The sequence below is a fragment of the Protopterus annectens genome, chromosome 7.part1 (genome assembly GCF_019279795.1).
Source record: "Protopterus annectens isolate FY-2018-M chromosome 7.part1, PAN1.0, whole genome shotgun sequence".
Lineage (NCBI taxonomy): Eukaryota > Metazoa > Chordata > Ceratodontiformes > Protopteridae > Protopterus > Protopterus annectens.
The window spans coordinates 432,394,717-432,403,548 of record NC_056740.1 but is presented as its reverse complement, the minus strand read 5'-3'; the positions used below and the strand labels follow the sequence as shown (position 1 = coordinate 432,403,548).

Below are 8,832 nucleotides of genomic sequence, written 5' to 3'. Positions count from 1 at the left end.
ACCTATGCATTATTTAGAGTATATTAGCTTGTCTTACATACTGCATTCCATGGCTACCTACTTTGTAGTGGGGCATCATGCATATGATGGGCCTCCTGGATCCACTGGTTCAGAAGGTCCTGCTTCCATCTCTTCAGGTCTGCATGGTGGTGACAGACCTGCTCACCAGTCCGAGGGACGCCTGTGGCACTGGGGAGTTCATGAGCCAACCGGTTCCAAGCCTCTGCCTTATACGTCATTCCTTGGAACTGGCCCTGCAGGAGTTGAGTCTCATGCCGATGGACTAGGAGCCAAACCATGTATCTTGACTCCTCGATGCCCCAGTGTTGCGCTCTAAAGCGTGTTCCCTCTCTAGCACCAGACATTCTAACTGCAGATGGGAGCTGCAATCAGTTATGGCGAGTATTCCCGCCTATGCAGCTTAAATATGCTGCATTTCCTGCACTTTTCTGTGATTGGCCGTTTTTGACTATTCTTGGCTGACTGCAGACCTGCTTAGAAATGGTTAGTCTAACATTTATTACTATATATATGTTAACAGTGGATGTTTTTCCTAAGCTGTCGTGGCTTAGTGGTTCAGTACTTTGATTATGGTGCATAGTGTCCTGGGTTCAAACCTTATCATTGTATTTTATTTTACTACTGTCCAGACAAGTTAGGGGGCATGGCTGTGTGTAAGCAACTTTGCTCTACGTTGCTCCACATTGCCCGACGGGGTGCTGGTTGGCGTGGCGCACCTCTGCACAAAACAATTGCGCTGGGTAAAGCGCTATTTAGTTTTGGGCAACTATTTTGCGCTGGGTATAGCGCGATTTAGCTATGGGCAACTACATTGCACTGGGTAAAGCACGATTTAGCTAGGGGCAACTACATTGTGCTGGGTGAAGCGCTGCTTAACTGCGGGCAATTTTATATTGGGATCCTTTAAAATATTTTATTTTATTCACTGATACATTGGCCATTTCACTGCTTTTTAGTTATGTTTAAACATATATGTTGGGTATTATTCCATATACTGATTTAAAAAATAAATACGACAGGGAGTGGTGGGACTTAAACTGTGAATGCCTCTTCTTTGTGCGAACGGTCTGCCATTATGCTATTGCTATTTTGTGTGATTTGCATAAACATTCTTTCTTATGCTCTTCCATGTGGGAATTGCTGACTGTAGCTAAGCAATGGGCACACACATGCACACACGCGCAAAATACAGGCAGCTATTTTGGGTATTTAAAAAAAAAATTATGGTTATGCATTTTAGATGTGTGATGGGGGTTTACATTATCAGGCAGTGAGGTGTTGGGTGCAGGGACATTTGAGCGGACTCGCTCTTGTTTATTTACTTTATTTTTAAACACTTGCAGGGGTGTGGATATTTGGACTGCTCGGCAGTCGGACACGCCCCTTGCTTTCTTACACGGTCCGTGTAGGACTTACGGTTGGGTCAGCATGCCCTCATGCATATTCATGGCACGCTGATGTCATACTGTTCAACTGCAGCCTCCGTGTAAGACTTATTAAGTCTTACATGGAGGATTCCTGAATCCGGGGGACAGATATCTACAGCTGGCAGTGTGTGCACCATGGAGGGGTATGTCACATGTTAGCCCCTTGTTGGCACCACATTGCCCCTGTCTGTGAAGTATGAAATGGGAATATGAGGAAGTATGGCAGGTACACATGTGGAGGTGGTCAGGATTGGTAGATATAGAGGACAGTCTACAGGGGTGGTATGTGACACATGTGGTGGGTAAAAACAAAGAAAAAGCAAACCGGTAATATTCCCACACTATTTAATGTTAGCTCTTTCGTACACAGATTTACATGCACTTCTTCAGACATTAATTGCTCCCAAGATACAACTATTTTATAGTCCACTTAATTAATTAACAAGTATTAAATGAATTGGATAGTTATTTAAGTCAATCAGTAAATTCATCCTATAAAATCATTTCAGGAAAAGTAACTTTTCATAAACAAGATGCTTCTTAAATATAAAAGAAACTGATGATGTATAAAAACCAAAACATAGACAAAAAATAAAAGTAATAACAAATAAAAGTCCTTATTTGGACTACTTGATGTTACTAACACTCATCAATTTAAAATAAATAAAGAGCTAAAACTATCTGTGACCTTAAACTTTTTGTCCGTAAGCTTAATCTGAATGTCATGTTTGGTAAAAACAATAGTATTATAAATAATGAAAAAGTGTCTAGTGTTTTTAATCCCCCAATACAAGGTACCTTGGTTTTATTTGAGAAAATTAATGAAGTCCATTTTAGATCTATGATTGATAATCAGAATACTTTGCAAGGGCAAACTAATAATATTACAAGAGCTGAAAGAGAATTTATAACATATTTGAAAATTCATAACATCCGAGTCATGCAACCTGATAAGGGGGAGGCATCATTTTTATGGATCAAACTGAGTATGATAGGAAAATATATAGCATGCTAACAAGTAATAACTATGAAAAAGTGTCACTGAATGAATTGAATGAGGCGAATGCACGTATAAGATCTTATCTTAGTGATCTATTTGTTGACGCCAGTATTTCTATGGACACATATCAATATTTGAGCATGCCTGTGCCCCTCACTTCAGTTATTTTTGGAACACCAAAAATCCATAAGAATGTTAATGACCCCCCATTTCACCCCATTACTGATGGCCATAAGTCCATCACATATGCCTGTTCCAAATGGATAGACTCTAAATTAAAAATTCCCTTACAGACAGAAAAACAAATTTGCCGTGACTCCTGGGCCTTCCTAGACCATCTCAATGATTTACCTTTCGATCCTTCCTAGAATTTTTTGACTGTCGATATAAAAGATCTATTTACAGTCATACCTCATGATATAGGTTTGGAATGGGTACGTGAGTTTCTGCTTATTAAGCAGATTGAAGGCCAAGAAATAGATCTTATTATCATGTTGTTGGAGATTGTTTTGAATAATAATTTTTTCATGTTTAAAGGGAATTATTTTTTACAGAAATCAGGGGTTGCTATGGGGTCCCCATGTGGGGGTAGTTTTGCTAATGCCATCATGACTTTTTGGGAAAGAACATTTTTATTCCCAAATCCACTTTTCAAAAGTAAGGTTGCTTGGTATACAAGATACCAAGACGACATGTTTTTTAGATTAAAAAGTGGTGGAAATCTAGCAACCCAGTTAGTGGAAGTGATGACTGGCTTTACTGACTTCCTGGAATTTACTTTTCAATTCAATGACAAGGTAATCAATTTTTTGGACATAAAACTTTCCAAGGATGGGGAACACAATAGATATGGATCACAAATCTATAGGAAGCCTACATATTCCAGCTGCGTCTTGCATTTTCAAAGTAACCATCCTTATCACCAGAAAAGAGGAGTGGTCAAAGGTTAGCTAGTTAGGGCATCTAAAATGATTTCCAGTGACGAAGAATTTCTTAAAGAGTGTGATAATCTAAGAAACATGTTTATAAAGCGTGCATATCTGGAAATACTTATAGAACATTTGACTGTTGAAGTCAAAGCAAAAAGAAGGTCAGGTCACTTTAAACCAATCTTAACAAGGGACTACATTACAGAAGAATCATCTTTTAGTCCAATAGTTACTAGAGATTTTGATGAAACTACGAATAGTAACTCATTCAACAATTATGTGTCTAGTTTTTTAATAGATTATTCCACTAATGCTATAGATCTCAGAAATGCCCTAATAAACAATTGGGGGTTTATTCTGGAAGATCGTTCCATTGTCAGTATATTAGGGACGAGACCTTTAGTGACCTTTAGAAGAGGGCTTAATCTAAAAGCCCTTTTAGAAACAAATAGGACCAACCATAGCCATACTTGGGGCATGTATAAGTGTGGGCGATGTCATTACTGTAAATACATTCAGACAGGAGCACATGTGAAAATTAAGGGCATCAAATATAACACAAAAGGAAAATTTAATTGCAAAAGCCAAGGCATAGTATACCTGGCTTCTTGCAGTCAATGTTCGGCTTTTTATTTAGGCAAGACAGAACGCCATTTTAAACAACGTAGTTATGAGCATTTATATAGCATAGCTAAAAATTCTAACACCAATGCCCTAGCTAGACACATAGCAGAATGCCAGTCTCACAGCTTTTCATTTACTATATTAGAACAAGTTGACAGGAATATAAGAGGAGGCCCATGGGAGCTTAGGCTTGAGGAAAGGGAGTTAAAGTGGCAATTGTTGACAAATGCACATGTTTTTCCTGGATTACATGAAGCATGTTCTATCAACTGTCTTTTAAAATTAAGAGCATTGGAGATATGATACACTATGTTAATTAAGTTCTTTATTTATTTTAAATTGATGAGTGTTAGTAACACCAAGTAGTCCGAATAAGGACTTTTATTTGTTATTACTTTTATTTTTTGTCTATGTTTTGGTTTTTATACATTATCAATTTATTTTATATTTAAGAAGCATCTTGTTTATGAAAAGTTACTTTTCCTGAAATGATTTTATAGGATTAATTTACTGATTGACTTAAATAACTAACCAATTAATTTAATACTTGTTAATTAATTAATTAAGTGGACTATAAAATAGTTGTATCTTGAGAGTAATTAATGTCTGAAGAAGTGCATGTAAATCTGTGTACAAAAGCACTAACATTAAATCGTGTGGGAATATTACCGGTTTGTTTTTTCTTTGTTTTCACTAGTTTGAGTTGTTTTTTGACATGTGGTGGGTAAACACTGTGGATGGTGTGTGTGTTCTTTGTTGTGGATGCCCCATGGGCCCCAAAATGGGCACAATGGGAACAAGCCTCCCACCCAATGCTACTTACAACAGCAGTCCATATCCTGAAGGTGCCTGGTCTGGAGGCTGAGCAGGAGGAGCATGTTGGCCCTGTGAATGTGTACTGGGTCCTTCAGACTAATGTAGTACATCCCTCATGTGTCTGTGGAGCCCAGTATGGCACAGACCCTAGACCTGATCTCAGGGGACAGAAACATGTCTGTGTGTGTCCTGAGGGGAGGGACAACATCCCCTGAGAGGTTCCACTTGCTGTTATTGCTGTAACAGTACATGAGGAGGCCCCAAGTTGGGACACACGTGATGTGGCCAGGTATCATGGGCACATGGTTGTGGAGAGGTGGATCCTCTGGCCAATAGAACATATACATGTTATTGTGTCACTGTTATGGAACATATGGTTGTAGTAATAGTCTACACAATCCTGGTACATGTCCAACACCATGCACAGATATCCCCAATAACACAGCATGCCAGATGGGCAGCAATCTCACAGCAGCCATACCACTGGCATATATGTAACCATAGTGGCCCTGACAATGGCATGCAGGTGAATAGCCTGTAACAGGCCAGCAATGATGGTGTCCACACAGGGGACATGGCTACAATCGCATAGCAGAAGGTGTGGTACAATACAATATCTGTCCAACCGGTAGTTCAGCTGTAGCCATACCTAATGAGTTGTGTGTACAGTCTGTTGAAGCCGATATGGTGGGGGGGGGGTGACAGAGATGTGTATTATGAACTGTGGTAACCTTGCTGTATGAGTTGCTCAGACCTGTTTACATCTTTATGTCTTCCAGCCAAAATGGCACATGCATTGTTGCCCACCTATTCCAGGAATGAATTGTTGATAGCACACATGATCCAGCACTATCCAGTGCTCTTTGGCAGGCATGCACATGAGCAGCAGGAGTGGACTGTCCTGTGGAATGATCTAGTCCACAGGGTCAATGATTTCAGACATCACAATCGCAGTTATGAGCAGGTCTGGCATCATTGTAGTGACCTGCTTCACAATGTCCCTCGCCATGCTGCTGAAGTCCGGGGGGATCACCTTGCCACGGGGAGGCCATTCCATCCATCCCCCTGACACATATGGAGGAGCAACTGGCCAGCCTCGTGGCACCTGCCCATCTGGGCAGTCAACAACCACTGCACTCCATCGTAGAGGTGGGTGTCGGATACACACTGGCCGAGGAGTGTGCAGGTAAGGACACAGGGCACATCAGTAAACCACTGTTGTGTAAACATCTGCATTGGTACAGGTAGATCATGCATATTTGACATGTCAGATGTATTGTGTTGCTGCATTGTAGTGATAAACAGATGTCCGGATGTGGTAGTATTGTGGGAATGTACTGTTGATGTATGGTAATACAGCACCCAGCCTGTAGCATTGCCACAGGAGTGTGCAGGTAAGGACACAGGGCACATCAGTAAATCACTGTTGTGTAAACATCTGCATTGGTACAGGTAGATCATGCATATTTGACATGTCATAGATATATTGTGTTGCTGCATTGTAGTGATAAACAGATGTCCGGATGTGGTAGTATTGTGTGAATGTACTGTTGATGTATGGTAATACAGCACCCAGCCTGTAGCATTGCCACAGGTGGGGCCACTGACATTGCATCTCTCACCCTCTTATGTAGGTCACTCCAGGATAACAACAAGGCAGCAGCCTGTAGCTGGTGAGTATGTTTTATGCAGATGCTTGCCAGCACAACAGGCATGTAATGGTGATGGTATATGCCATGCACACATCTAACACACCTACCCTGAATGCATGCTGTACATATGCATGTATTGTTGCTGTGAAATGCACGGTCTCACAGGGAAGAGCATGATGGGGGTATTGGAAGGGTATGTCAGACACCTGCATGATAACTAACATCCTGTCATTGCAGAATGTGTCAACAGGGAGTAACATACTGGTGGTAGACATGGCCTACAGTAGTGACATGTTCTGAACAACACCCATATACAATGCAACAGCAGTGCATATACCTGTAGAACAATGGCAACTGCTGCAGAGTTGCACTATGACATAAGGCATTACAGTACTCCACATTATCAGTTGGGTCTAGGCAGCAACATGTGGTGTTCAGTGTTTGGGACACTGCAAAGTGTTACACATGTGTAGGGCTCACTTGCCATGCATCAGCATAAGAGCTGAAGGAGGGGGGGGTCACAGCATGACACACCAGTACACTGCAGCTGGGATCCTAAAGATGGTAGTAATGGCTCTATCTGTACATAGTCAGAGTCAGGACCTGTAGCAGCTGTAACCCTACCCACACAACAATAGTGACAGCAGTGTGTGAACACCATGGGATGTGCACATTAGTAGACCTTGCAATCATGCAGAATAGGGGGACATGCGTAGGGCAGACTGAACATACACTGGCAAATGCAGATGGCCCATGCTGGTATACCCCTGCCAAGAGCAATGACTGCTGTAGTACACACAATAAGAGGTGTGATAAACCGTCATGATAGGGGTGTGCACACATATGCCCACATGGTGTGTATGCATTGTGGTCAGCAGCTGGACACCTAACACAATCTGTAGACACTGCCTGTGAAAGTACAGGACATATGTGACATACCGGGCTCGTGTACTGCTAAGATATGCAGTGATCTGGTTCCATGGCACATCAAGAATGTGTGTGTAAAGTCAATAAAGGTGTGTACACCCCCATAGCCATGATATGCAATAGCAGTGGTCATACATGGTCTGTTTATGTTGACAGCTGTAAATCAGGCATCAGGCATTCACCAATAACAACTGTTCACATATCATCCCAGGTATGTGTTGCTGAAAAACATAGAGGCTGTGAGAAGTAAAGCTGATATAACTGACACAGTACTACACATTCCGCAGTGGGTTGTACACCTGTGAGCTGTGATGCACAGTACATGGCAGGGTGCAAAACAGGTGCACAGCAATACTGTGTACATGGGTGCAGTGGTATCCAGGAAAAGGGGCATCACCTAGTGACACAGCACATGCATCACACACATGTATACTGTTGCTAGCATGGATTGACTATAGCTGAACTGAATGCTGTTCTGTACCATATGTTCTGCATGTTGGCAGATGGGTAATAGGGTGACTGTGTGTACAATCATTGTGCAACCTCACCTGTATGTGTGTGTGTGTGCCTCCTGGTGGTTAGTTAGGTTGCCTGCAGGGTCACTCTGGTGACCTTGTGGGAGGTAGATGCACGTAGGATGCATGTGTGTGTTTGTGTGTGTGGCCATGTATGCACATGTGTGGTTGTGGGGTGTTCATACATCTGTACCTCCCTTTGGGACCATGCAGTACATGGATATGGACTGCCACATTACACACCAGAAATACCTGTCATGTGTGTATTCACAGGACAGCAAATAGTATAATATGGTCTGTAACATGGAGCAGGCATCCAGAGGAAAGGTAGACTCCAGGTACGCATTTAATATCGTAGTCAGCAGAGAGGTCACCTACAACCCACGTATGCAGCTCTACAGATGCATTGGGGAAGAACTAGTCAACACCATGGAGTGGTATCCAAATATTACAGTTGTCACATGATGGGCTGATGGAGCAGCATATCTGGCATGTACTGAGCATTACATAAACATGACACACCAGTGGGAGATATTATGGATACAACACAGTAGCTCACACATGGGTAGTGTGGCCGAGTGGTCTAAGGCACTGGATTTAGGCTCCAGTCTCTCTGGAGGTGTGGGTTCGAATCCCATCACTGCCATTTGATTTTCTGTTGGTGAAGCACCCACCAAGAGGAGAAAATGCTGAGAGAAGAAAGGAGCCACTTTTGAGATTCCTCTGTTTATTTGCTAAGTTTTTCTGCATAGCCGCCTATTTTGAGCATTTTCTGGCTTGTTAAACTTGATTTCTGCATTAGTAACTGTATTTAGAGCATAACCTAGAGCTGTTTACTGAATTTCCTGTTTGCACTTATTTTTAAAATTGTTTTTTTCTCAAAACTTGCATTTTATCTGTCTTTGGCCTAGCACTCTTATG

General features: G+C 41.8%; 1 non-coding gene across 1 annotated transcript; it reads left to right on the top strand.

Annotated features, from left to right (window-relative positions):
- The first annotated feature begins 8,475 nt into the window (after window positions 1-8,475).
- On the top strand, window positions 8,476-8,557 carry TRNAL-UAG. Its single transcript has one exon. It is a non-coding gene; the product is annotated as a tRNA-Leu (tRNA).
- The last annotated feature ends 275 nt before the right edge of the window (window positions 8,558-8,832 follow it).